Source organism: Littorina saxatilis, unplaced genomic scaffold (genome assembly GCF_037325665.1).
Source record: "Littorina saxatilis isolate snail1 unplaced genomic scaffold, US_GU_Lsax_2.0 scaffold_159, whole genome shotgun sequence".
NCBI lineage: Eukaryota > Metazoa > Mollusca > Gastropoda > Littorinimorpha > Littorinidae > Littorina > Littorina saxatilis.
The window spans coordinates 232818-253346 of NW_027128822.1; the positions used below are offsets into that span (position 1 = coordinate 232818).

The window sequence follows — 20529 nt, forward strand, 5'->3', positions numbered from 1 at the left end:
AATCTTATCGGGACCCATTGACTTTTTATTCGCCATCTGTTCTATCAGTTTTCCGAGAGAGAGAGAGAGAGAACTCAGAACCCAGAATGGTTTATTATATTAAGGCCACAGAGAGAGAGAGAGAGAGAGAGAGAGAGAGAGAGAGAGAGAGAGAGAGAGAGAGAGAGACAGAGACAGAGAGGCAGAGAGAGAGGCAGAGAGAGAGACAGAGTGAGTGAGCGAGCGAGTGAGCAAGAGAGAGAGCAAGAGAGAGAGAGAGAGAAAGAGATAGAGAGAGAGAGAGAGAGATAGAGATAGTCACACACACACACACACACACACGCGCACACACACACACACACACACACACACACACACACACACACACACACACAATGAAACACACACACACACGCACACACATACACAGACATTCATATACACACACAAACCAGGAGTGAGCGCGAGAGAAAAAATGAGAAAGAGAGAATCGTCAGTAAGTAGTGGTATTGACACGTAGCGATAATGACACGTAGCGCTAAAAGATGTAGTGCTGTCGACACGTAGTGATAATGAACGAATGATAGCGACTTTTCGACACATTATTTGTAGCACTAATCAACGTAGCGATAACGGCACGTAGCACAAATGACACGTAGGACAAATGACACGTAGCACAAATTACACGTAGCGCTAGCGATACGCACCCGGAACCTATCGATACATTTTTTTGGTCAATGTCCGTCCACATGTTTGTCCGACATCACCGGTACACATCTTTTTATTTTATTTTTGTTTGTGAAATACTGCTATGTACCGACACGTTTTGTAATAAAAGTGTGTTTTGTAATAAAGTTATTACAAATCGTGTTCGGCTTACACAATTTTTATTACAAATCGTGTTGAACGCGTTTTGTAATAAAAATTGTGTCATCCGAACACGATTTGTAATAAATTTATTACAAAACGCACTTTTATTACAAAACGTGTCGCTACACTGCCACAGTAACATCTCAAAAATTAAATTCACTAGTATTGGGACTAATGGTACGGGGACGCAATGGCACGTAATTGTATTGGGACCTAATGGTACTGGGACGCAATGGTACCGGGACCCAATGGTATTGGGACGCAATGGTACTGGGACGCAATGGTACTGGGACGTAATGGTACTGGGACGTAATGGTACGGGTACGTAATGGTATTGGGACGTATTGACATGTAGCCCTGTGGCACAGGCACATGCAATCTGTCAGAAAAAAAACACTTTTGCTTTAATAGGAAGGTTTCCGCCAGTTATCTCTCTTTGAGGTGTTGAGTGCTTACAGAGTACCGTGCCCCTTGCGGGGGCATCAAACATGGCGACAAGTGATGCGACGGAAGGAATTTGTGCTACAAACTTTGCTACTTTTGACGTACCTAGATTAAAAAAGTATCTTCAAGAGAGAGGAATTACGATAACTGGATACACGAAGAACAGCTTGATCCAGTTGGCAAGGTGTGCGGAACAACTGCAAGTGCCCACCGACCCCAATAACCAGAACGTGTGTGTGCAAGGTGAGGTGCGGGGCAAGTTGAAGGCGATCGGTTTTCCCGTTGAGGATCCTTTCTCATTGACTTTTGCAAACAATTTTGTTCAAAACAGTTGAAAATGAGATGTTGCCATTTTTGAAAACATATTTTAATTATTTGTTTTCTAAAGGACACTTCCCGCTTCAATGGACGAAGGCTACTATTATTCCTTTATATAAGAAAGGAGACAGAAATAATCCGGATAATTACCGAGGCATATCACTTTTGAGCATTTTGAGCAAAGTATTTACCCAAGTTATTAATAACAGACTGGTTCTGTGGTCGGAAGAAAACTCCGTTTTGAACGATGTACAAGCTGGTTTCAGAAAGGGACGTTCCACCACAGATCATATTTTCACTCTGCATGCCGCCATTGAGAAACATCTGTTAAAAAGATCTAAGTTGTATGTTGGTTTTATAGATTTTAGAAAGGCCTACCATACTGTTAACCGCACTGTGCTGTGGTCCGTGTTGATGAGATCGGGTGTCAGCGGAAGAATGTTAAGAATGATAAGAGCTATGTATGCCACTGTTGAAGCACGTGTCCTTTCCAATGAGGGTTATACGGACTATTTCGAATGTCTACAAGGGCTGAAACAAGGTTGTGTTATGAGCCCAATGCTGTTTTCTTTGTTAATTAATGAGTTGGCGAACGAAATTATTGAAAAGGGCAAACATGGTGTGTCCCTCGGTCCTACGGAACTTGAACTTTTTTTGTTTTATTGTTTGCTGACGATCTCACTTTGATAGCATCCACTGTTATTGGATTACAGAACCAGTTAAACGTTTTATGTACAACAATGCAACGACTGGGTCTCAGAGTTAATCTGGATAAATCAAAAATAATAGTTTTCAGAAAAGGCGGATTTTTAAGTGCAAGAGAAAAATGGATTGTTGATGGGAATCAGTTGGAGGTTGTAAATTCGTATAAATATCTTGGCCTCACCTTTTCAACAAGACATAGTTATGGCGTCGCAATTGAAGACGCAGCAACAAGAGCAAAGCGAAGCACGATCGAAATTTTGAATACTTTAAAGAACATGGGTTGTAACTCATTTGATGTATTTTTTTAAGTTATTTGATGCGCAAGTATTGCCAATATTATCATATGGAGCCAAAATTTGGGGTTATGAGAAGTATGACCAATTGGAACGTGTTCATTTATTTGCATGTAAACGGTTTCTGCACGTAGTAGATAAAACTCCCAATGATGTTGTGTATGGTGAATTGGGTAGGTATCCTCTTTGGGTGACAACAGTCACAAGGTTGATTAAATATTGGTTACGGTTATTGAGACAGCCAGACAATTTTTATTCAAAGAAGGCATACAATATGTTGTTCAACCTTCACCACATGGGTAACGCATGTAAGGGCAGTTTTGTGTGAAAATGGATTTGACCAAGTCTGGATGTTTAGATGTGGAAACGAGAAGATGTTGTTTGCAGAACTGAAGGAGAGGCTTCGCAGTTCCTTCTGTCGTGGTTGGCGTAATCATTTGGACTCGAGTGAGCGCCTATCACTGTATGGAAAATATAAAGCCTGTTTTGAAAAAGAAAGTTATGTGGACATTTTATGGAAAGATGTGTACACAAATGTCATCGCTCAATTTAGAATGGGTGTTTCACAGATATATATCTACAGATATCGTTTTCAAAAGTCAACAGAAAAAAAAGTTTTGCCCCTTTTGTAAAACTAAATTAGAAACTGAAATCCATTTTTTTATATTTAGTCAAGTTTTGACTAAATATTTTAACATCGAGGGGGAATCGAAACGAGGGTCGTGGTGTATGTGCGTGTGTGTGTGTGTCTGTGTGTCTGTGTGTGTGTGTGTGTGTGTAGAGCGATTCAGACTAAACTACTGGACCGATCTTTATGAAATTTGACATGAGAGTTCCTGGGTATGAAATCCCCGAACGTTTTTTTCATTTTTTTGATAAATGTCTTTGATGACGTCATATCCGGCTTTTCGTGAAAGTTGAGGCGGCACTGTCACGCCCTCATTTTTCAACCAAATTGGTTGAAATTTTGGTCAAGTACTCTTCGACGAAGCCCGGGGTTCGGTATTGCATTTCAGCTTGGTGGCTTAAAAATTAATTAATGACTTTGGTCATTAAAAATCGGAAAATTGTAAAAAAAAATAAAAATTTATAAAACGATCCAAATTTACGTTTATCTTATTCTCCATCATTTGCTGATTCCAAAAACATATACATATGTTATATTCGGATTAAAAACAAGCTCTGAAAATTAAATATATAAAAATTATTATCAAATTTTTTTGTTCGAAATCAATTTAAAAACACTTTCATCTTATTCCTTGTCGGTTCCTGATTCCAAAAATATATAGATATGATATGTTTGGATTAAAAACACGCTCATAAAGTTAAAACAAAGAGAGGTACAGAAAAGCGTGCTATCCTTCTTAGCGCAACTACTACCCCGCTCTTCTTGTCAATTTCACTGCACTGCCTTTGCCATGAGCGGTGGCCTGACGATGCTACGAGTAAAATGGCATTGCGTTTCATTCTGTGAGTTCGACAGCTACTTGACTAAATATTGTATTTTCGCCTTACACGACTTGTTAATGCCAAACATATTGTGAGTTAAGAATAAAGTATTTAGCACAGTTTTTAAGTGTTGGTGATCAGTTGGGCAGTATGATTACCATGTTTAAAAAAACAAGACACAGAAACAATTGTAGATTTAGCAAAGTTTTTGTTTTTTGCATTTCAGTTAAGATTGTCAATGTTAAATAATAATGAGGATTAATTGTCGCTGAAGGTTTTGTTGTTGCTGTATTTATTGTTCGGTTGTATGTATATATTAGGCAGCATTGATGTGCAAGATTATTGATAGAGGAAAGCTTGGAACAAACCACTGTGTATTTTGCATACGTTTAGATATCATGTTTTCTATTTTTTCCTGTGATTATATGAAGTCTTATATCGCGCGCGTATCTCCAGACTCGGACTCAAGGCGCAGGGATCTATTTATGCCGTGTGAAATTGAATTTTTTTACACAATACATCACGCATTCACATCGACCAGCACATCGCAGCCATTTCGGCGCATATCCTACCCCCCGCCCCCCCCCCCCCCCCCCCCTAGTCCGGCCCTGGTCACGTAGTGCAAAGGAGACGTAGTGATGATGATTTGCGTGCCTTGTGTCAATAGCGCTAGATCTCAATAGTACAACTTGTTTTCGTCTTTGTGTGCCGATAACACTACAAAATTAGTAAAAACAATACGTAGTGGAAATGAGTCTCAGTGATTACGGGAGTCACCCGCCTGCCAGGACAATTCAAACGCTTTCACCGAGTTGCACTGAGCTATATATCCTGGCGTCAACCAGGCCCGAGAACTGCTGCACCTGCGATGTAAGCGCAATAAGCGAAACTTGGGCACACTGAAAGTCTTATTCTTCTTCAGCGTTCCAGAATTGTCTGGTTACGTGTGAGCTCGTTTGCCCATTTGGGTTCCTCACACTATACTCTGAGAGCATAGTCAGCTTCACTCCGCTTTCGTTGAGTAGGCATGCTGGGTATTTTCGTGTTTCCATAACCCACCGAACTCTGACATGGATTACAGGATCTTTTCCGTGCGCACTTGGTCTTGTGCTTGTGTGTACACACGAAGGGGGTTAAGTCACTAGCAGGTCTGCACATAAGTTGACCTGGGAGATCGGAAAAATCTCCACTCTTAACCCACCAGGCGGCAGCGACCGGGATTCGAACTCACGACCTCCCGATTAGGAGGCCGACGTCTTACCACCACGCCACCGCGCCCGTCACTGAAAGTCTAATTCGTGAAATGAATGCCTCTCGGTTGTGCTGGAACCATAGCACCTCGATTCTTGGTGGGCCAGTGTAGTACGAGCAAATGATTCCCACGAAATATTCACTCGGGATTAAAACTTTAGTATGAACATTTTACTCCCCTCACGAAAACATTACTCCCCCTTAACACGAGTAAATTACTCCCCACGACAGGTGTACTCCGAGTAAACATTTCGTACACATATTTTACTCCCATGACGAATAAATAACAAATTAATTACTCGAGATCCCATATTGGAGTTATCCCATTTAGCCAAATCCCATTTTCGCGTCATTCCACTAGCCAAGCGACATTTTCCTATTGCATCATTCCACTATTTTTTTTAATGGTCCCTTCCGTTTTTGTCCGATCGATTTTAAGGGTACCCTTATTTGAGCAGCTGTCACGTGATCCTTGTAAAAGAAAATCTTTACTACGAAAGCTGGTACAGAAATTCAAGTGAACGGCCTTAACTGGCATACAAAGTTTGGAAATGACACGGGAATTAATGCTTTAATCAAAGTGAGAAATTTGTCGTAATCATTTTTTGGCCAAGTGTAAATTGGTAGGGAGAGACAAAAAAAAGATAGACAGAGACAGAGGGAGACAGAACGATACAAGAACAGAGAGACAGAAATAAAGGAAAAGAGAGTGTCCTCATAATAGTGAATAGCGGATTTCAATCATTAATTTTCTTCATCAAATATTGAATTGTCTATTAAATGAATTCATGTGCTCTAAGTTATGAAAGACCGGACATAAACCGTAAAACAAAAATAAATTCCCCTGTCATTTCATTCAAACTTTCTAAGCCAGTTAAGGCCGTTCACTCGACTATTTGGATCACATTTCGGATTAAAGATGTTTTTACAGGGATCACGTGACCGCCGCTCAAATAAGGATACCCTCAAAATCGACGGGACAAAAACGGAAGGGCCCGATTATAAATCAACAAGAAAAACCACAATAGGCAAAACGGTGCAACTTTTACATTCGAGAAGAAACCCAAATCAATGATCTACCCCGGACAGGTGGGGTTTTTTTTTCAGATAGCTTGCGTATTTCGTGTGCTATGCTATTCCTATTTATGCCGGTGTCGATCGCATGTTTTTCGTAATGTTTTAAGGGTATCATGACAAAAAGCGCTGTATTTCAGCAATGACTTGGTGGATTGCTTTGAAACTTTCTGAAAATTTTACCAACATACTAGACGTACTTCGAGTAAAATTGGATTGTTACACGTATTTGTTCAGATGCTATGCAATGTTTGAAAAAAAGGTTTTAAACTCGTCAAAGGATTGTTCATTTGTGTCCAAAACATTCATGACTTTGCAATTCTACAGATAGATGATTGACACATATACTGTCAAATTTTGATTTCTGTGTATCCACTGGCGTAAATTGCTAGTCATGGATCAACATGAGAGAGAAAAATGTAACATTCACGCTGTTTTGCACCGACAGCGGTTATCACTGCGTGTCTTTCAAAACATACTACGGTCACGCTTGGCTCGGCATCGCTGTGGCACATTAATCATCCTTAAAATATTAAGCGTGTTTACAGGACGAGCAAAGTTTGCTAATACGCATATAAAACTTTCCAAGTGTTCGTATCAATCATTTGTCTATAGACTTGCGAAGTCATGAATATTTTTTGACACACGTGAACAATCCTAGCTATGACGAGTTTAAAGGTCCTTGTCTACATTTTTATACCGAAATCGCCATTTGACCATTAAAATGCAGAGTCTATTATCTACAAATATCAACAATACACCCCCTTTCGATCAGGAAAGACGAAGCCAGTGTAGCCGTTTGAAAATTCATTGTAGTATTCCAGCGTAGTACTCATAGTAGGATATCCTTATTTGGAAAATACCAAGCGCAAAACCCCTCTCAAATCCCGTGCATTTCGTGCGTTTAAAAAAAACCGTGGACAGCGCTCCTGTGTCAAACTGTTGCTGCACTTGTTTGGGCGTGGCTATAAGCATAGTGACATGAATTTGATTGGTCAGTATTTTTAGGCAAAGCACATGTTCTCAGCAAACAGAAAACAAAATATTGGAAGCGTGAGTCACGCTACCCAAAAATAAAATCTTTTTTTACATATATTTTTTTTCTATAACTTTTTTCCCCATGGTTCATTCATCATCTGACATAACTTTTTAGCGAAATCTAACCATAAGATTATTGAAAAAAAGCAAAAATGTAGACGACCACCTTTAAACAAATTTTTTTCGAAACATTGCATAACACCTGAACAAATACGTGTAACGATCTAACATCTGACTCGAAGTACGTCTAGTATGTTGATAAAATATTCGGAAAGTGTCAAAGCAATCCACCAAGTTATTGCTCAAATATAGCGCTTTTTGTCATGACACCCCGTGGCGGGGAAATAGCTCAGTCGGTAGCGGTGTCACGAACTGAAAACTCTGCCTGAACAATCCTTCTCATTGCGGTCAATGCGCATGCGCTAACATGGGGAGATTAATCAGGTCGTGAACTACATAACCCCAACCCTAACCCTAACACATGGTTCGTTCGGTCAAAGGGTCGCATTTTTTAAGTCCAAGATTGGCGCATGCGCATTGACCGCACTGATTGTTCAGCAGAGTTTAAGTTCGTGACAGCTGCGCTGGCTTCAAAACTAGTTGTCGCTATCGGCGTGGGTTCGATCCCCACGTTCGGCAAGGCATTTATGTCCCAGAGTCAACTTTGTGCAGACTCTCTTCGGTGTCCGAACACCCTCGTGTGCACGCATGCGCACGTTAAAGAACCCAAGTTAACAGCTAAAACCTCAGGGTTTGAAAACATGTATACACGCATGCAGAAAAAAAGGGTAGCCGTATACTGTACGGCAGCATGCTTTCCCCAGGGAGGGAGAAAGCAGCCCGATTTTCCATGAAGGTAACCTCACAGGACAAAAAGAATTCTTATCCTTATCTTTATCCTTAAAACATGACGAAAAAACCCTCCCGTTTTTGACAGCTCATGCGATCGACACCTGCATTAGTAGACACAGCATACCACACGAAATAAGCAAGGGAGCTAACAAAACAAACTGTTCGGGGTAGATAATTGATTTGGCTTTCTTCTCGTATGTTAATGTTGCAAAGTTTAGCCTATTGCGGGTTTTGTCCGATTTTTAATTGGGCCCTCCTTTTTTTGTCCAGTCGATATTGAGGGTACCTTTATGTTAGCGGCGGTCACGTGATCCCTGTTAAAGCAATCTTTAATCCAAAAAGGTGATCCAAATAGTCAAGTTAACGACGTTAACTCGCATGTACATTTTGGATGAAATTACACGGGAATTTATGCTTTTATTAGGGTTCATAATTTGTTGCAAAAATGTTTTTGCCAACTGTTGTTAACTTCCTAAAAACTTTCTCTCAAAACATACTGATGAACTTTTCTACGCTGTGGATTTCCTTCAAATAAACACGTTTGGGAATACTGAACTTGCTCAGACGTGAGCACGAGAATGCATCAACATACATTTTATTGATTAAAAATCCCCAGGTACTTACGATTCGGATATCAAACAAGCCGACTGAGTCATGTCAGAATATCTCACTTGAAGAACCATGCTAACAGTATGGTGCAAAATCAAGCCAGCTTTGGCAGGAGTAATACATAGAGATTACACAACGTCATCGAGTGAGGGACCGAAAAATATTGAAACTCGAGGATGATTTTTTTGTGGTATCAACCGAGACCGTAGGTCGAGGTTGATACCACACAAAAAAATCATCCGAGAGTTTCAATATTTTTTGGTCCCTCACAAGATGACGTTTGTGTAATTTGTGTATACAATGATCAACGACAAAGACAAAAATTAAAACAAAAACAACACGAACTCTTTTCCATCGAGGAATGGTGGAAGGAAAATAACACAACCGGAAATAGATCTAGATCTAAATTGATCTCTATGACCCGTGCCTTGATACCATTGAGATCATAGGAGATGCACAGCAGTGCCGATACCAGGTTTCTTTAGCTTCACTTTAAAATGATATCAGAACGATAGTTATTCACTTGAAAGTGAACACAGGAGAGTTGTATACAGTGCGGTCTTATATAAAAGAATCAAATGGTATCCTGTGAGTTAGCTTCGGCAGGTATCAGTGAGTTAGCAAGGGGCGGAGTTATAACACAGCCTCGTTTTCATTCCTATTTCATATTCATGAGACACACTGTCACTCACTACATGATAACGACCGCCCAATAGCCAACTGAACATACATAGCCTGGGTTAAAGTCGATGACGCAGAAGACGTTGTGACCTCAGTCGATCTCACTTGTTTGTCAGCTATTTTACTTGATGAACGGTAAGTGCGTGTGTGTATGTGTGTGTGTGTTTGTGTGTGTGGTTGTGTTGATAAAATCAAAAGGGCTAATTTTTAGTAACTATGCAGTACTTCGTCTGAACAAGCATAGGCTGCCAGGCGTATAATGTGCACCTCTAAGAACGCTTTTTTTGTGTTAAGTTATCAACCCAGCAATAGATGGCAACAAAATCAAATAATAAATCATAATGTTGATTGCCAAAATGTGTGTAAGTATAGCTAAATGTTGTGAGAGATATGATATGAACTTTATATTGGAAAATGAATTATACACAAGGAAACTTTGATTATGTATTCAGTGAATAGGAATTTTGATGGTATGGGGTTTGTGTGAGTGCATGTGCGAGGGGGGAGGGAGAAGGGGGGGGGTGATTAGTCAGAGTGAGTTTTGTTGCAGGTCTGTGTGTATATGTGTCTGGGAATGTAGGTGTGCGAGTATGAATGAGTGTGTGCGCGCGTGTGGATGGATCAGGCGTACTTTAGTGTGTGTGTGTGTTTTACCAATGTCCAGAAATGCTGAATAATAATAATATTCATATTATATATGTTATTAAATCAGCACTTGAAACACAGTGCGTACACAGTCATGAATGCTTGACCCAGAGCCTGACAAAATCGTCTTTATCTCTGAAACTATTTGGATAATCTATTTGAAACATCATGTAATCTCTGATTACCATACGACCTTCCCATTGCCCAAGTTCTGAAAGAATATCTTTGTAAACAAGCAAATAAAGGATGACGTAATTTGACTTACGCAGTCCATATGATGTGGGTTTTGGACAACCAATATGGAATTACGTAAGGAAGTATACGTTGTTTATCCTTATTCGGATGGCGTGGGTCGTGTACGACCCATACGTTTTACGTTGAACCCTTCTGTGTAGTCCAAAGAGAGCAGAACGGGACACATATTCAGAAAAAAGCACGAGTATGTGCACGTAGACTGTTAGCAATGTATTGTTTATCACTCGGCCATTTGGTGTGGGCACAAGGTCTAGTATAGACACGACTCATCCTGACCTCAGGTCAAAACAAGAAAAATGTTCATTCAAAATGAACAGCGTCGATGCAATGTCCACCAAAGATTTATTTTGGGAAGTGTTAAAGATGAAGTAGATACATTCTCAAACAAAGTTTCAACATGTTGCACCTAAATTAAAGCATAAATTCTTGTGACATTTAATTCAATTAAGTAATTAAGTAGATGTGTACTGCCGGGCAGTACATACCCCAAGCGAAGTCGTCCATCTGTGTGTACATGATTCTCTCTCTCTCTCTCTCTCTCTCTCTCTCTCTCTCTCTCTCTCTCTCTCTCTCTCTCTCTCTCTCTCTCTCTCTCTCTCTGTCTTAAAATGTGTCATCGATGACGTGTTTTCATACTTGCTAATGCGGCAGGCTAATCATGACGTCAAATTGAAACTTCTTGAAGTCTCTCAGAAAGGGACATGAAAACCATGTGGGGGTTACTGGTTTGGGCTGAAAAAAAATCCAACTCCACCTAAAATTCAAGCGCCTATGGGGCTGAATTATGCAGCATAAATTGTGAAACATCAGGATATCTCACACTTTCAATTCTGCCATCATGTCAAATCTGACAACAAACCTACCCACAAAATGTCATAAATATCGGTGTAGAATTGAGACTTAACGGTTTTTAACTGCCAAAAATAAGTTTTTTTGACTGGAATAGTTTGTCTTGAAATTCAGTTTGGGACAACGGACCCACCCACTAAATTTCATAAAGATAGGTGAAAATTTAAATGTAACGGTTTTTAACTGCCAAAATTATGTTTTTCTTCTGGAAAAGTATGGAGTGAAAATCAGTTGGGGACAACGAACCTACCCACAAAATTTCATAAATATCGATGAAGAATTGAGATTTAACGGTTTTTAACTGCCAAAAATAAGGTTTTTTGTCTGGAAAAGTATGTCTTAAAATTCAGTTTGGGACAACGGACCCACCCACTAAATTTCATAAAGATAGGTGAAGAATTGAAATTTAACGTTTTTTAACTGCCAAAATTATGTCTTTCTTCTGGAAAAGTATAGAGTGAAAATCAGTTGGGGACAACGAACCTACCCACAAAATTTCATAAATATCGGTGAAGAATTGAAATTTAACGGTTTTTAACTGCCAAAATTATGTTTTTCTTCTGGAAAAGTATGGAGTGAAAATAAGTTGGGGACAACAAACCTACCTTTAAAATTTCATAAGAATCAGTGAAGAAATAGGATTTAACGATTTTTTAACAGCCTTGACACTGAACATTTGATAAATCATTGGTGATGTCATCATAACCCAGTCGTTGTAGTTGTCGTCGTAGTTGTTGGTGTTGTTGTTGTCATGTTCGTTGTCGTGATTGTTGTTGTTCTCGTGTTGTTGTTTTTGTTGTTGTTGTTGTTGTTGTTGTTGTTGTTGTTGTTGTTGTCGTCGTCGTCGATGTCATTTGTTGTTGTTGTTGTTATCGTCGTCGTCGTCGTCATCGTCGTCGTTGTCAGAGGTTATTTCTAAAGATTTCATTGATAGTCTTTGTTCTCGTCACCAAGACTTGCTAAGAACAAGCTTGGAACAGCAAGAGTTCCAAGAACAAGATTAGAACAACTCATTACATCATTACCAGTACGTCATTTGTATTTAGAACACACTTTAGAAAAAAACTCTTCAGCTACAAACCAGTCACCCTCACATGTCGGAGGTGTTTGTCTAAACCACTTACTGAAATGTTTTGAGGTTTAATGACCATACACATGTTGAACCGGTGAGTGTCTTCCGCTGCTTAATTCGCAAATAACTATTTTATTAAAGTCCGCTTGAAACGCTCAAAGATGAAATTCCATGTTAAAAAGTGACAAAAGTTTCACATTTTCCCGTTGTAACAGCTTCCGATGATATTATATGAAAATTCTGATCCTCTGAGAGGATTCCCCGAAACAAAATCAGTTTGTACGCCTAATTTTAATAGAATTGTCCAAACAGTGTCGCTAATATTGTGCTAAAAGATGAATTCTAGAACAATGTTCACAGACAGACACCACTTGGCAAAAAAATTTTCAGTGCTGGGAGATGAAAAAAAAAAACTACCTCGCTACGCGCGGGCTTCGCCCGCGCTCCGCTTGGATTAACGGGAATTAATCAATGCTTTAATTTGGGAGTTAGAAATTTGTCGCAATAATTTCTTGGCCAAGTTTATTTACAAATTACATTCTCTGCTAAAGAGCTTTACAGTCAAATCCAATTTTCCACACCTAACCTATAAAACACAACATTCCAAATGCAAAAATAAATATATTTCTCTTGGCTCAGAATTGGTGTCGAATAATTGTGACACAAAGCGATTTTCTGAAAATGTTACTTGTCACTCACTTTGACACTGTCGCCAAGCCAGTCTAAACTGCAGCACGCTGCTTCGGGAGGGACTTTTTCCTTTACACTTTAAATCCAAACACCATCAGCTGCGTAGAAAAAACAACGAAAATGCTGACTCAAAGTCAAACCTTAACCAAGCTGGCCTCCAGGCTCCAGCACAACAACCTTAACCAGGTTCTCCTCGTTCTTCGCAAGGCACCACGGCTCGGGAAGCTGCTGTACATCACGACACAGTTCTTCAAAGTTGTAGTTGAAACAACCTCTGGCAATTCTGGTGCGGGACGGAATGTCTGAAAAAAAAGCAGAACAACAAACCCTTAGTAAAACTAAATTTCTAGAGAAATAAGTCTAACTGTCCATAACAATAGCTGGATGATAGCTATTAATGGCAGTTGATAGACGTTTGAAGTTGAACGATTTGGTGGAGAATAGGGATTGTGTTTTGCAAACAGATATTGATGATTTGATAAAAAAAAACCTTGATGTTCGATACTGCATGCAAATTAGATGTTGAAAAAAACTAGAAATAAGAAATGGAAACAGAAAGTTTCTGGTATTTAACCTTGAACCTAGGGAGACAACCCTCGCTCTCGTTAAAACAGTAAACTTGTAAGTCAATAAATGTAACAAGTCGCGTAAGGCGAAAATACAATATTTAGTCAAGTAGCTGTCGAACTCACAGAATGAAACTGAACGCAATGCCATTTTACTCGTAGCATCGTCAGGCCACCGCTCATGGCAAAGGCAGTGAAATTGACAAGAAGAGCGGGGTAGTAGTTGCGCTAAGAAGGATAGCACGCTTTTCTGTACCTCTCTTTGTTTTAACTTTCTGAGCGTGTTTTTAATCCAAACATATCATATCTATATGTTTTTGGAATCAGGAACCGACAAGGAATAAGATGAAAGTGTTTTTAAATTGATTTGGACAATTTAATTTTGATAATAATTTTTATATATTTAATTTTCAGAGCTTGTTTTTAATCCGAATATAACATATTTATATGTTTTTGGAATCAGCAAATGATGGAGAATAAGATAAACGTAAATTTGGATCGTTTTATAAATTTTTTTTTTTTTTTTACAATTTTCCGATTTTTAATGACCAAAGTCATTAATTAATTTTTAAGCCACCAAGCTGAAATGCAATACCGAACCCCGGGCTTCGTCGAAGATTACTTGACCAAAATTTGAACCAATTTGGTTGAAAAATGAGGGCGTGACAGTGCCGCCTCAACTTTCACGAAAAGCCGGATATGACGTCATCAAAGACATTTATCAAAAAAATGAAAAAAACGTTCGGGGATTTCATACCCAGGAACTCTCATGTCAAATTTCATAAAGATCGGTCCAGTAGTTTAGTCTGAATCGCTCTACACACACACACAGACACACACACACACACACGCACACACACACACACACACGCACATACACCACGACCCTCATTTCGATTCCCCCTCGATGTTAAAATATTTAGTCAAAACTTGACTAAATATAAAAAGTAACACACCTACAACCAAAATGTGCGTGGCATTGTCAATGTCATTATTGAACTTATTTTGTGTGTGCCTGATAAAAAAAAATGTTGTATTAACATGCATTTCAACCATTTCATTTTGAATAAATTGTACTTACTGGTTCACGTCTTGCATGTGTCTTCGATGTCTCAATTGACTTCTGTGGCATGATCTCAGTGGGAAGACTTCCTTGGATGAGTCGGCCCTGCGAATATCAAGTAGAAAAACCAATTATCATTTAATTTTATTTATACTGAACCATTCCGTACTGCTATCAGTATCACTATATATATTATCTATTAGTATTAGGAAGATGATCCTGATTCAGATGTGTAGCAACCATCACCAAATAAGACAAATAAATAGCAGCAATGTCTGGAAATGGGAGCCATAAACATTACCTTTTGAAGGTTTACTAAGTACAAAAACATTTATAATTTCACAGAGATAAAGAGGTCTTGTTTCTCTTTTTTGTGTGACTTCCTACAACCAAATCTGTTTTTGTTCAAAGTATTAATGAAAAGAAAGCCATTTAGAATATATTGCACCAGGTTTTAGATAAAATTGTGTGCAGGGCATGTTGTAAGGGGCAAGGGTCACTTTTTCAATTTCACTTTCAGCAGCCCCAAAATCGCATTTTTTTAAAACAAAAAAATCGTATAATAAACATTTTTGTTCCGATCTTCAACATTTCAACTGTTCTAGAATTGAGAGAATGTATTCCACCATAAGAACTCCGAAATAAATCCAAAGAAAAATATTGTTGCCCTAAGCTAACAGTAACAGTAACAGGGCGGGGATATAGCTCAGTTGGTAGCGCGCTGGATTTGTATTCAGTTGGCCGCTGTCAGCGTGAGTTCGATCCCAGGTTCGGCGGAAATTTATTTCACAGAGTCAACTTTGTGTGCAGACTCTCTTCGGTGTCCGAACCTCCCCCCGTGTACACTACATTGGGTGTGCACGTTAAAGATCCCACGATTGACAAAAGGGTCTTTCCTGGCAAAATTGCTTAGGCACAGTTAATAATTGTCTACCTATACCCGTGTGACTTGGAATAATAGGCCGTGAAAGGTAAATATGCGCGGAAATGGCTGCAATCTACTGGCCGTATAAAATTTCATCTCACACAGCATCACTGCAGAGCGCCTAGAACTGTACCCACGGAATATGCGCGATATAAGACTCATTGATTGATTGAGTACTTAGACTTGAACTTGAAGCAACATGAACATGCACTGAGGTTCACAAATGTTCAGGACTGGTGTTCAGCAAGAACTTTGATGTAAAACAAACTGACAATATTTGTGGCAATACTACAATACACGATAATTCGAAATCACCATGAGTATCATTATTATGAAGAACATGACATACCGTATTTCAAGCAGTTCTCATTGAAGTCGAGTGACATGCACAGATCTTCGCTCTCTCTGGGTTGAAAAGCTTGTCAGATTTTGCTTGTGAACGCAGCTCGCCATTCATCATTTTTTTTCCTTTTCTCGGCAACACACGAAACGTCAAAAGATTAGAGCACCTTCAACGATCTGCTCCACAGTTTAATTGCACAGTAAGGACCAGGCATGATGATGACAGCCGATGAAACACAACAAACTGGTCACGGTGCAAGGGAAGGAACTCAATTTTTTTCCAGCTTTGAAATTGTTTTGGCTTGGAGAGTTGGGCTCCAGTGGCCCTGTGGCAAATTCAATTGCTTTGGCTTGGAGAGTATTCTCCAGTGGCAAGTTTTTCCCGACTACAGATACCAGCGTCGTCCGCGACGCTGGAATGAGTTCGGCTCATTCTATCCCTGACAGGATGCCTTGGTTTTCCTTGTCTGGCAAGGAAATCGATTTTTTTTTTTTTTTTTTTTTTTTTACATATTTAGATCTTTTTGTAATGGGTTATGGATGTAAGCAGATTCGCGATCGTCGGTAATGATTGTTCATGGTGTTGTGTAATTTTTAAATTACAAAGGAATTGATATGTAAGACAGTTTCAAGCGAGCTAGTTTTCGCGGCTGTATTTACAGTGCAAACAACTCTAAATATGGCATAAGTGTCACATGATAATCAACCGTTTGGTTTCGGCGTTCGCTGGAGCAGACGATTTTTTTGACAGTGATGAAACCATATATTACGGTCTCCTTCCGGCAGCAGTCCCAAAATTTCGACTTGTGTTGACCTTAGAACGATGTCTTTATCATAACTGTGAAGAACAGAACGGAGATCACTGTCGAAGTCGGCCAATCTGCAATCATTTTCGTCTTGCGAACACTGCTCGTGAACAACATATGGGAGATAACTCTGTATTTTATTTTGATAGATTCGCGTAGGACTTTCGCGTCCGGTCAGAGAGACAACTGGTGATAGCCGTGGAGCGAGGATTATCAGAATGAGACACGACTGTGTATTCACCACTCCTCTTTGCCGTTTTCTGCTGTAGAACTGAAGGTAGGAGTGGACCGCTTGGGTTATACAGGAAACAGATCTTGACTTGTAAACACTTTAATCACTCACCAGGCCTGCGGTGGAGCACAATACTATTATACAGTCTGTATCGCCCTCCGTTGATCATCCCTGTCCGCTTTAAAGCCCTGCTTTTCGATACAACTTGTTTTAGATTAATGTTGACGACCATGAACATAATCAATCAGCAACACTCTCAGCCCTGAAGTGACAAAATAATTCATTGTGGTCTTTGGAAACAACATAGTAGTAACCTTTGCATGCATGAAACAGACTCCCCCCCCCCCCCCACCCCCCTTCCACCAACCCTGAAAAAAGGAGAGAGAAAAAAGAACAAAGATGAGAAAGACAGTTTCACTCTAATTGTCATAGATAGAAACACAGTGCGTACAATATGATTGAATTTATATTTTAAAGGCACAGTAAGCCTCCCGTAAACCATCACAGATACGGTCAGGCTTTTACACACAGTACAAACACCCTTTCATTTAAACACTCACCGATTGAGAACATCTTAGGTGCCCTCCGTAAAGAGCGAACAATTTTCAAAGAATTTATTTTTGCGTGGTTTATCTTACCCCTGAGCCATCGTGAACCCGTGTGATCCAGTTTCCCTTTTTCACAATGTAGTCGTCAGTTACTTATTTGAATGCGACTATTTACAATAGCACGTTTTTATGCACGAAACAAACGGCTGTGGTTCACAAGAACTCTAGCGATGGCTTTTGACTGTTGAGAGGAACGGCGATATGCACTGATAAACCGGCGTCGTCTGCTACGACCCTTGCGTGACCCTGCTTCCGGGCTTTTCTTTTTTCAAACTTTCACAACTTCGAATTGTACTGATCTTGTCTTGATGAAAAAAGAATTCTTTTATGATTAAAGAATGTTTGTGTAACAAGCTGTCAATTTATTATTTAGATTTTAAAAGTTAGGTTTAGCGCAAAAACGCACCACGGTCCAAAAACATTTTGATAATCATCGATTCACGGCTATCGCCAGTTTACATCGATAGAATGAGACCCGAAGGGAAGTAACTCATGTTTGACCTAAGTTCAGGATGGGTCCAAAAAGTGTTCGAGACAATCTGCAAAATTAATTCTTTAAAAATTGCTCGCTCTTTACGTAGGGCACCTAGGATGTTCCCGTTTGGTGAGCGTTCAAATGGAAGGGTGTTTGTACTGCGTGTAAAAGCCTGACAGTATCTGTGATGGTTTAGGGGAGGCTTACTGTCCGGGCGTGAATTCCGGTATTCATAACAGCCGTCCAGCACCAAAACGAGGCGCCATTGCTGTTGAGGCCAAGTCCACGAAAATAAATTCTTTGAAAATTTCTCACGCTCGACAGAAAGCAGCCAGGATGTTCCCGTTCGGTGAGCGTTCAAATGGAAGTATGCTTGTACTATATGTAGACGCTCGGGGAGCTCTGTGATGGTTTACGGGAGGCTTACTGTGCCTTTAACTTTCTGAGCTTGTTTTGAATACAAACATATCATATCTATATGTTTTTGGAATCAGGAACCGACAAGGAATAAGATGAAAGTGTTTTTAAATTGATTTCGAAAATTTAATTTTGATAATAATTTTTATATATTTAATTTTCAGAGCTTGTTTTTAATCCAAATATAACATATTTATATGTTTTTGGAATCAGCAAATGATGGAGAATAAGATGAACGTAAATTTGGATAGTTTTATAAAAAATTTTTTTTTTTACAATTTTCAGATTTTTAATGACCAAAGTCATTAATTAAATTTTAAGCCACCAAGCTGAAATGCAATACCGAAGTCCGGGCTTCGTCGAACATTACTTGACCAAAATTTCAACCAATTTGGTTAAAAAATGAGGGCGTGACAGTGCCGCCTCAACTTTCACGAAAAGCCGGATATGACGTCATCAAAGACATTTATCAAAAAAATGAAAAAAACCGTATGGGGATATCATACCCAGGAACTCTCATGTCAAATTTCATAAAGATCGGTCCAGTAGTTTAGTCTGAATCGCTCTACACGCACACACACACACACACACACACACACACACACACACACACACACACACACACACACACACACACACACACACACACACACACACACACACACACATACACCACGACCCTCGTCTCGATTCCCCCCTCGATGTTAAAACATTTAGTCATAACTTGACTAAATGTAAAAACAAATTCGTTTTTACCGTTGGAAAGTATTTTTAAGAGGCAGTTACAGATAAGAAGCATTTTTGTGTGAGTGTTCGAAGAACAAAAAGAAAGTTAGCTTGTTGTACTCGATAAGTTGTATTTAATTCATTGTATGAGATATTGTTAATTGTTGTTATTTATTTCAATAAAAAAATTTGAAACAAGTCGCGTAAGGCGAAAATACAATATGTAGTCAAGTAGCTGTCGAACTCACAGAATGAAACTGAACGCAATGCCATTTTTCAGCAAGACCGTATACTCGTAGCATCGTCAGTCCACCGCTCATGGCAAAGGCAGTGAAATTGACAAGAAGAGCGGGGTAGTAGTTGCGCAAAGAAGGATAGCACGCTTTTCTGTACCTCTCTTTGTTTTAACTTTCTGAGCGTGTTTTTAATCCAAACATATCATATCTATATGTTTTTGGAATCAGGAACCGACAAGGAATAAGATGAAAGTGTTTTTAAATTGATTTGGACAATTTAATTTTGATAATAATTTTTATATATTTAATTTTCAGAGCTTGTTTTTAATCCGAATATAACATATTTATATGTTTTTGGAATCAGCAAATGATGGAGAATAAGATAAACGTAAATTTGGATCGTTTTATAAATTTTTATTTTTTTTTACAATTTTCAGATTTTTAATGACCAAAGTCATTAATCAATTTTTAAGCCACCAAGCTGAAATGCAATACCGAAGTCCGGGCTTTGTCGAAGATTACTTGACCAAAATTTCAACCAATTTGGTTGAAAAATGAGGGCGTGACAGTGCCGCCTCAACTTTCACGAAAAGCCGGATATGACGTCATCAAAGACATTTATCAAAAAAATGAAAAAAACGTATGGGGATTTCATACCCAGGAACTCTCATGTCAAATTTCATAAAGATCGGTCCAGTAGTTTAGTCTGAATCGCTCTACACACACACACACACACACACACACACACACACACGCACACACGCACACACGCACATACACCACGACCCTCGTTTCGATTCCCCCTCGATGTTAAAATATTTAGTCAAAACTTGACTAAATATAAAAATGCTGCAAATTGAAAAAAAAAAAAAAAAAAAAAGTCAGTTGCACCATTCCGTTATGCTGTTTCGTAAAAGTCTTTACAGTGGACAATAAAAGTGTTTGTTCTTTAAAAAAAAAAAAAAAAAAAAATTATACGTAAATTAGGAACCCCTTGGACTTACTTTGTTTTTCCAAAACATTCATGCACACCTAAAAAGTTGTTTTTGGTTGTGGACT

At 39.1% G+C, this 20529-nt stretch overlaps 1 long non-coding RNA gene across 1 annotated transcript; it reads right to left on the reverse strand.

The window, feature by feature from the left end:
• Positions 1–12848: 12848 nt before the first annotated feature.
• LOC138957138 (uncharacterized) lies at positions 12849–16365 on the reverse strand. Its single transcript, XR_011452937.1, has 3 exons — positions 15978–16365; positions 14722–14808; positions 12849–13376 (listed from the first exon to the last, which is right to left on the reverse strand). It is a non-coding gene; the product is annotated as an uncharacterized lncRNA (long non-coding RNA).
• Positions 16366–20529: the final 4164 nt, after the last annotated feature.